This window comes from Megalobrama amblycephala, linkage group LG20 (genome assembly GCF_018812025.1).
Source record: "Megalobrama amblycephala isolate DHTTF-2021 linkage group LG20, ASM1881202v1, whole genome shotgun sequence".
Classification (NCBI taxonomy): Eukaryota; Metazoa; Chordata; class Actinopteri; order Cypriniformes; family Xenocyprididae; genus Megalobrama; species Megalobrama amblycephala.
This window is the reverse complement of record NC_063063.1, coordinates 34,029,651-34,040,139: the sequence shown is the minus strand read 5'-3', so window position 1 is coordinate 34,040,139 and position 10,489 is coordinate 34,029,651. Positions and strand designations below refer to the sequence as shown.

Here is a 10,489-nt window from a genome sequence, read left to right as displayed (position 1 = left end):
CATGCAGTTTTTGTGTGTGTCCCTTTAAATGCAAATGAGCTCCAATTTGCAGAAGAGGGCGGAGCTTTAACAGCTCAACAACAACAAAGCCGGAGAATCTCACGCAGCCAAAATGACGAAAGTGTTCAGCCTTACATTGTTCAAACCGGAGTCGACACTGATGGAGAGACTCAGGAAGAAGTTACAACTTTTAGACGTTTCTGAATGGTTAGTGGATAAATTGATGTAGTTGCTGTGGAGTTGATTCAACTCATCCACTAGCATGTGCCGTCATGTTCATCCTTTAAAAAATGATTAATTTGTATGTATAATTTGTATCAGCAAATGCAATGATGACGGCTGCTTTAACAAACACTTCTAATTATAGACAAATGTTGCAATAATCAAGCCTTCAATCTATTAATGGTGATGTTCCTTGTAAAGAATGGAATAAACATGAGTTTGTGGCTCTAAATCATGACTATAAATCATTCAGGTGTGTGTAAACAATGGCTGAGCGTTTCTGGAGAGCAGCAATAAAGTGAGTCTGTACACAACAACAGTTCAGAAGAAGAATAGACTTGCCCTCAACATCTCCTCTGGGAGCGTGTGAACGAGTCAATTTAACAAGCAAAAGACAGAAAAGGCCAAAGACAGAGACCAGCTTTTGTTGCAGAGGGAATAGAATGATTCAGAATGATGCATTTCAATGCAAGTGTCTCTCTTACCAGTTCAAACCCACACATGATACCTCAAACTGAGCAACATGTTGAGTTTGTGTTTTTGATGGAATAGAAAGACCCAAACCATAACTAAGAACTTAAAGTTATAAGTAAAACTACACACTAATACAGAAAAATGGCTGAAAATGACAGATCTGAATGAGTACGACACCAGCGTGAACAGACTGTGAAGTAATGAGCCATTATGAGAGAAAAGAGATAAATATTCCTAACGATTCCCTGAAGAGACGAGCGAATGCAAGCCAATTTAAAGCTCTCGGAGCAAAACATAACCATTAACCCCATATTTAAACTGTCTAACAAATCTTTATTGAATTGCAGTACTGTGATTGCATTGCCCTGATGACAGGATTAAATTTCATCAGGACACAGAATTAAAAAGCCCTGCATTAATAACAACTGTATCTTTACAGTCCCGAGAACAATATTAGTCACGCTCTTATAATCACTCGATCAGTGCCATTTCTGTGCTTGATTAGTGATCAAAACCCTTCGTTTTACTTTGAAAAAACATCAGCAGATTGAATCAACTGGTTGTACTTAGAGATTTGTGTGTCAGAAAGACAAACTAAACATTACCAAAGTTGCTGCAAACACAATTTAAGTGACTGACAAAAGAGTTAATAATTGTGGCAATCAATAGTATGAACTTATAAAATTTAATATTAATAATAATAAAAACATTGCAAATTCTCATTGTTCATTTTTTCAGTTTCTGGCTTATGCCTTATAGCGTCTCTACTTCATACCTATAGAAGAATTCAACAGAGTTCACCAAAAACATCTCTAATGATTATGAGCACATTCAAAACACATGCATATTCATAAAGAACACTGGGCTTAAAACAGAACCCATGTCTCTGCACACCCAACCCATCCTGTCACACACAACGGCCATTTTTCAGATGAACGACACCCCAGCCAATGTTAAAATATGACTTTTATCAATAGCCGTGCTCGCGCGAGGATATTAAAGTCCTAGACGGGTGTGGGGGAGCAGGTTGAAGAACCTTCCCATCATCCATCAGGCTCTGGGATGGGTGCCGTCAGGGAGAGAAACTCATTCTAACGGACATCCATCACTCTGCGTCTGCCTGCAGCTCTACTGACCTGATCCTGAACCCTCCGTCTCTCCGGTACGCCAGACGCCTTCTCATCTTCCACGCTTTTTTCAGAATAAAAGTCTGCTCGGATTTATGAAGAACGCGATGCAAGCCGTGGTATAAATCACAGCAAGACAAGTCACTCAAACGGACACAAAGCTGCAGTCTTTGACAGTTTTTATCAGTTTTGAAGGGGAAATCTACAGAACGCCGATTTTGGAGGGAAAGATCTAGGCTACAGAATGCCAGTTTTGGAGGGAAAATCTACAGAACGCCGATTTTGGAGGGAAAGATCTACAGATGGCCAGTTTTGGAGGGAAAATCTACAGAACGCCGATTTTGGAGGGAAAGATCAACAGAATGCTGTGTAATTGATTAAAACATGGTAAAATGTGGAGGGAAAATTAAAGAAATTGTCTTGGAGGGAAAGATCTAGGCTAAGAATGCCAGTTTTGGAGGGAAAATCTACAGAACGCCGATTTTGGAGGGAAAGATCTAGGCTACAGAATGCCAGTTTTGGAGGGAAAATCTACAGAACGCCGATTTTGGAGGGAAAGATCTACAGATGGCCAGTTTTGGAGGGAAAATCTACAGATGGCCAGTTTTGGAGGGAAAATCTACAGAACGCCGATTTTGGAGGGAAAAATCTACAGATGGCCAGTTTTGGAGGGAAAATCTACAGAACGCCGATTTTGGAGGGAAAGATCTAGGCTACAGAATGCCAGTTTTGGAGGGAAAATCTACAGAACGCCGATTTTGGAGGGAAAGATCTAGGCTACAGAATGCCAGTTTTGGAGGGAAAATCTACAGAATGCCAATTTTGGAGGGAAAGATCTACAGATGGCCAGTTTTGGAGGGAAAATCTACAGATGGCCAGTTTTGGAGGGAAAATCTACAGAACGCCGATTTTGGAGGGAAAGATCTAGGCTACAGAATGCCAGTTTTGGAGGGAAAATCTACAGAACGCCGATTTTGGAGGGAAAGATCTACAGATGGCCAGTTTTGGAGGGAAAATCTACAGAACGCCGATTTTGGAGGGAAAGATCAACAGAATGCTGTGTAATTGATTAAAACATGGTAAAATGTGTTAAAGAAATTGTTTTGGAGGGAAAGATAAAAAGAATGCCAGTTTTGGAGGGAAAATCTACAGAATGCCAATTTTGGAGGGAAAGATCTAGGCTACAGAATGCCAGTTTTGGAGGGAAAGATCTACAGATGGCCAGTTTTGGAGGGAAATTCTACAGAACGCCGATTTTGGAGGGAAAGATCTAGGCTACAGAATGCCAGTTTTGGAGGGAAAATCTATAGAACGCCGATTTTGGAGGGAAAGATCTAGGCTACAGAATGCCAGTTTTGGAGGGAAAATCTACAGAATGCCAATTTTGGAGGGAAAATCTACAGAATGCTGATTTTATAGGGAAAGATCTAGGCTACAGAATGGCAGTTTTGGAGGGAAAATCTACAGAACGCCGATTTTGGAGGGAAAGATCTACAGAATGCCAGTTTTGGAGGGAAAATCTACAGATGGCCAGTTTTGGAGGGAAAATCTACAGAATGCTGATTTTATAGGGAAAGATCTAGGCTACAGAATGCCAGTTTTGGAGGGAAAATCTACAGAATGCCGATTTTGGAGGGAAAGATTAACAGAATGCTGTGGAATAGATTAAAACATGGTAAAATGTGTTAAAATTGTTTTGGAGGGAAAGATAAACAGAATGTCAGTTTTGGAGGGAAAATCTACAGAACGCCGATTTTGGAGGGAAAATCTACAGAACGCCGATTTTGGAGGGAAAATCTACAGAAGGCTGTGGAATTGATTAAAACATGGTAAAATGTGTTAAAGAAATTGTTGCACGTTGTTATTTCATGCAAAGCTTAACTAAATTATCAAGAATGTTTAATAAACAAACACAGATGTGTAGAACAGTGTGGTTACTGGTTAAAAAGATAAACTGGAGCAAAGTCCAAAAGACAAATGCATTGAAACAGGGCCTCTGTGTGTGTGTGTGTGTGTGTGTGTGTGTGTGTGTGTGTGTGTAAGGACTGAGTTATTTTCTCTTATCTGACTGTCGCAGTTAGAGATGATAAATGTCCTGCACTGGCTGCCAGACCTCCTCTTAACCCACGGCCCGGTTCACACACACACACGTACACCGTAAATCAGCTTTCTGGTCGAACGGTCTGACAGATGAATGTGGCGTTTGAAACGACGGGCTCATCTTCCTGTGGAGAAAGGAAAAGACACCCTCTGAAGAGTCACGGACAAAGTCAAACACACAAGATCATTCTCTCTTTTCGCTCACACACACCAAACACGCACTAACTAAAAGCAAAGAGCTAGTTTTTCAGACAAGTAGTGATGCTGCATATAGCATTAATATTGTGCACAGATTTATAATTGATTGAAGTTTAGCATTTAAACACTATAGTCCTACATAATCTACTTTTTCAAAAGGGTAGCTAGACTGTAATTACTTTAAATCATAAGTAACTTCACAAGCAGTTTTAAAGCAACTCACTCATAAATACAGACATTACACGCTTGCATGTACACAATGCCATAGACTTTTCTGGATGCTTCCTATGGCATTGCTTGGTTTTTATGGTCCAGCAGGTGAAAATGATGCATCTAATATGATTTGAGAAACCATTCATCAACTTTGAGTTATTGGTTTGAACAACAAACCTCTAAATAATAGTAAAATTTGACTTAGAAAACACAATGCATGCTCTACAACTGAAAGAGAGAGAGAGAGTAAGTAATATTTCTATGAAGTATTTGATGCATGATCTCTTACTTTGGCTAACCTTCATGAATCTTTGCAGTATCATCCTGGCTCAAGGATCAAAGCTAGTTTTAAAGTTTTATCGCGGTCTGTGATGTGAATACAAAATATTACACCACAAAACCTCCTTCTGACAGAGTTTATAAGCTTAAATTCATGCAAGAATGAAAGTTCTGTCATAATTTACTCATTCCAGTGTCATTCCACATCTGTACGACAATTACAAAACATATGGCCTATTAAAATGAACCATGCACTGTCCAAAGCACCATAAATGCATTATATATACTCTTACTATATATTTTATGGCACAACAGAAAGTCGGATGAGTTTGAAGCAACACAAGAGTGCAAAAATGATTATTTGTTTGAAGAAACTATTGCTTATACTTCAAATATTGAACTGTATTTTAATGGAAGGTAATTTGTGATGTTATAAGGAAGAACTACATTTTCTCCCTCAAGGAACTTCAATATTAATCTTATGCCCGCTGTACTCAGATAAAAGCACTTTATAATCACACTATAATTAATTATACCAGCAAAGAGACCATCATAAGTCTGATATCCACTTCAATTAGGAGAATAAATGACACCATTAGTCCTGTCAGGGTGACCTTGTGCTTTACAATAACATGCACACGAGACGATGAAGCACGTCACACAACAGAGGGAGCAGAAATACTGTCTTATATGCCAGAATATAAGCTACAGGAAAAGAAGCTTTTCTGAAGAAACATAAATCTAGTAATGCCAGGTTAAATTTCACTCTTCCGCCAGAACTCGACTCACGTATACGGTTGTTACCAGAAGCCAGTGATTATAGTTTATAAAGTTATAAATATGGATATTTTTCTTACAAAAACCCATCGCTTCACTTCAGAAGGTCTTTATTAACCCTCTGGAGCCGTATGGATTACATTTATGATGGATGGATGCACTTTTTTGGGGCTACAAAATCTCGAACCCCCATTCACTCCCATTATAAAGCTTGGATATTTTTTAATATAACTCCGATTGTGTTTGTCTGAAAGAAGACAGTCATCATATACACCTAGGATGGCTTGAGGGTGAGTAAATCATGGGATAGTTTTCATTTTTGTGTGTAAGTACAATTGAAATCAGACTGAAGTGGTACTGGAATTGGAATTTCGCTGTAAGTTATCTTTCACTCAAGTATGATTTTAAGTACTCTCCGGAAGAGACCAATTGACTAACATATATCACCAACCAGTTAATTTCATACAGTAAACAAGAAGAAATGATCATAATAAATTGTAAATGAAATAAATTGCGAGAGAAGGCCTGTGGGCGTCTGAGGTTGAGACAGTGAGGTTACGTTTAGCAGGCTGGTGTCTTTCTACTTGCCAAAGAATCAATAGTAAATGGCAGCATCTTGTTAAATGACAACCTTTAGTCCGTCTCTCTCGCTCAATGGCCCCTAGTTTGCCAATACTCGCCGATATCACATTTAAATCTCTCCCGAGCAGAAGTGCTGAAATGGTTTCTGAGTGACCTTGGCCCTGTTCAGTCTGAGCCATCGATATTCTCTTTCCTCCGCACGGAATCGTTTGTCCTTATTACCGCAGGATTTTTAAACCGTCATCTCGTGGTTGGTTAATCAATGTTGTTCAAGTGTGCTTGATTATCTGGCAGCACTTACAGGCTTTGTCTTTGTGTTTCTCCTAACAGAAAAGTGCTATGGTGATACTACGGTACACCCTGCTGAATCAAAGTGAAGCTCTTCATCTGCTGCATGAAACCTCGTCTGATTCGTCTGTAACGAGGCGCTTGTGTGCGCAGGAGGGACTGCACAGGTGTGCTTCCACAGCCTAATTAATATGATTAAGCTCGTTTAGCAGCAGAACTAGTTAATTAAGATGATTAAGCTCATTTAGGAACATGCTGTTATCATTTTCTTTTCCAGCCAAACACACACGCCGCCCCTCAACGAGACAACGAGACGAAACACTGATTCCAGATCTGGATGTATGATGCATTTCATTGACATCTGATGATATTTGATGATATGCATATTTATTTGTTCCAGTGTTTCCTAAACTGTGGTTTGCGAATCCCTGGTGGTCAGTGAAGGAACTGCAGGAGGTTTGTGAGTTTAACATTCTAATGCTGGGTCCAATTTTTTATTTTTTCCCTTGCTAACTTCCCTCCGTCTCATTCACTCGGATGTAATGTTCAACGGGGCTAAAGGTGCACCAGGGTAAAAAGCGCCTTTGATTTTATTCTCCTCTAAACCACTAGATGGCACAAAAATGCGGCACTTTCCAAAACATCCGCTTTTCAAGCTGCATTTGGCTGATCGCGCGAAGTTGATTCTATGCAAATTTTTATCTAATATTTTATGTTTTTAAAAATGTTGTAGATTTAAGTAGCAAATGAGAATCGCTAAAGTTATTGAATATAGTTTGAGACAAAGATCTTGTTAATGATTTTCAGTTTTGTTCAAGGTAATTAAAGCAACAGTTTTTAATAACAGAAGAATATGTGGTATTTGGGGTAAAAATCACAATAATTAACATGATAATAAACGGATGACTTTTCCATTTGTTGACATGGTTAGATTCAGATGGTAAATATCATCAATCGGAGCACAACTGTGAATATAATCTGTTGTTAAAGTCACCATGAAATCAAAATGGACAATTCTTGTTTTTTGTTGTTGACATCTCTTCTCTGATGACGAGGGCGGGGCAACCTGTCACTCACATGACATCCACCAATAGCAAACCACAACCATCCAATCAATTCCACACAGACAAAATCAAGCCCCGCCCTACATTTGTTCTTGTTTGAGAAGCGTTTCACTCAGATATACGACACAATAGAGAAGAAAAGACCAGCGCAACTTCAGTTTCATGTCGACTTTGAATGAGTGAAATTTTAAATTAAGTCAAAGGGGTTTGGATGATAAAAAGTTTGTGAATCCCGTACGTAAATATACATGAATTAGCAGAATCCAGTGTAGTAATCCACACAGACTCAGTCTCTTCGGAGCTCAGGTTCACTCAGCAGTCCAGGATTCTGAATTAGTCGACGCTGACCTCACTAATTGGTCATCAGCATAAATAACGAGTCAATGAGCTGAACTCACAGCGTGTCATAAATCAAACACTTCAGGCTGCTCAGGGTTCAGTGTGAAATTAATCACTGTCTCTATTAATGATGTTACCACACACACACACACACACACACACACACACACCCCTATTAATGATGCTGCTGTGTGTTGGAGACAGGAGCTGTAAATCAGCGCTGATAAGAGAGTCTGCAGCTCCTGCGGATACACCGCCACTAAATGACCCCTCGCTCTCCTTTACTAATGGTCTGGATGCAGTGCTGCTGTATATTATACATGTGCAATATAATAACACTGTGCATATGCTCTAAACTATCATGTAATGATTACTCTCATCTATAATGTTTTGTCTATTTATTGTAATATATAGTGTGTATATTTTATACACTACAGCTTAACATCACTGAGGCTTGCCCTAACTGCCCTGATGGTGGCGCTACAGTGGTATGAAATGGCCCATAGACGGTTCGTTGCAGACTCAAGTGTCTTATATCATTGGAATCATTGGATCAGTGCGGAAAAATGTGGACATCCCTGATTCAATTTTCGCAAAATTTTCTGGTATTTTGGATGTTTTTGATTTGATTGGAACAAAAACAAGTGCTGAAAGTTTCTCTGGAGTCTGATTGTCAATAATTATCGGAAAGAAATTTCGATTCACGTCCGTGACAGGGACACCAAAACATTCAGAGTGGGCGTGGCCACTTTTACTAAAATGGCTATAACTCGTGAACGTAATGAGATAATTTCACCAAACTTGGTACATCAATGTGCAGACTTGTTCTGTGGTCATGTGGAAAAAGATATTGCGACTGGCCACTTGGTGGCGCTATAACATGGAAAAAACTTGAAGACGGCCATAGCTACGCAACGGTCAGTCCGATTGACTTGAAAACTGGCATGCATTTTCTTTGTCCAAGCTGCCGCAACTGTCTACGAGGACATTTGCATATCTCGAAAAACACGGCCGCCGTCGACCAATGAAGTTCAAGCAGCTGTCAGATAAGGTTAACGGAGGCCAATCGGAATGAAACTCGCTGAGCCTGTTCGACTCACGGCTTGTGAGAAATTCAAAAGAAATCAGACACCAGGGGGCGCATGTGCATTTTTCACGTGCACGAAGCATTGCATAACACACCGTTTTTTGCACAAGCCCATGACATTCATACTCCTCATTCTGAGCAACTATGGACCGCCGCTGTCCATCAAATCATTTATTAAATATTAGATTATTTTAAAAAATTACTTTTGCGAACTAGTCCTATTTTCTTGGCTCAACTGTTAAAAAGATTTAAAACATATTTCCTATGGTAAATTGCTTGTATTGGCTGTAAATGGTCTTTTCCGTCTCTGATCTAGGTGATTTCAGGCTTGCTAAATAAAGCATAGTACCTTTTTACGCATGAAGGCACTTGAGTTGAAAATTGCTCCGTTTCCCATATGGAATCAATGAAGTACCGATCAATTGATTAATCTATTGACGAGTAAGTTCAATTTGGCTCTGTTCCACACACAAACATTTCATTAGACTTGGAAAGATCCGTTAGAAATGTCATTTGTGGAGCTCTGACATTCTGCCTAACATTCGCACTGAATAAAGAAATACGGATTTGGAACAACAAGAGGGTGAGCGAATGAACTGTCATTTTTATTTGAACTATTCCTTTCTTTAGTAATACGAAATATCACAAGAAAATGAGACCGAGGGAGAGACACGGGTTGAACGTCTCCGGAAACAAACGAATCATTATGTTGATGCTATAAACTGACTGTCCAATTATTATCCTTGACAGAAGCACTCATGAGATACTCTGTCGTTTCTCAGGAGTCGAGTTCCAGCCGCGGGACACTGAGATTAATGCCGTGTCTCGCCACAAACCCTGATAATTTGGGTCACATTGTACCAGCGTTGGCAAGAATAATGACTCCCGCTCCAGATGATCAGAACCAGCAAACTGAACGCTGAAGGTTAAACTGTGTAATAGTCTGAAATGAATAGTGTGAGCTCATGGCGCTGACAGAGCGGCATTATTTACAGTCTGAACGGCCCTACAAAACAGATCTGGAATAAACACAACTGCTGCTCGTAAACTCTCTCTCTCTCTCCACAGAGCTTCAGTGTTATTAACATGACAAGTCAAGCATCACTATTCTACTTCATATTTAGGGATAGTGATCTGAACAAACACCTAACAAGAAGCTCTTTTGACTTGAGCCAATAAGCAAGGAGAACACATACTAGCAACCATCATACAGCAATGCATGTTATTTGCTCCTGCCTGAACAAAGCCTTACAGACTGTTTCACAACCCAGTAACCTGCCTATATACACAGCATTTGAGGCATAATATAAAATCAAGATGTTCAAATGCTGTCCATCAAAGGGTTTAGAAACACAGTCAGACTGTAGTCATTCTTTACAGTAGTTCACAAGATGAAGATGTTGAGATTTTGGAAAGTCACTGCAAGTATTGACCCTTTTATTGACTCAAAGTCTTGTAAATGAGTCCAGACATCAATCTGTAACAACTGATTCCAATCGGTTTGAACGGCTTTCCTTAATTTCATTTAATTTAATTTATGTCTACTTAATTTAAATCATAGTACAGTTGGGTATATATATATATATATATATATATATATATACAGTACAGTCCAAAAGTTTGGAACCACTAAGATTTTTAATGTTTTTAAAAGAAGTTTCGTCTGCTCACCAAGGCTACATTTATTTAATTAAAAATACAGTAAAAAACAGTAATATTGTGAAATATTATTACAATTT

General features: G+C 39.2%; 1 long non-coding RNA gene across 1 annotated transcript in view; it reads right to left on the bottom strand.

The window, feature by feature from the left end:
* Window positions 1-2,281: 2,281 nt before the first annotated feature.
* Window positions 2,282-10,489, bottom strand: part of LOC125255356 — a 65,235-nt gene continuing 57,027 nt past the window's right edge. The window contains exon 3 of the long non-coding RNA XR_007181887.1: window positions 2,282-4,048. This is a non-coding gene — a long non-coding RNA (uncharacterized LOC125255356). The remainder of the gene's footprint in view (window positions 4,049-10,489) is intronic.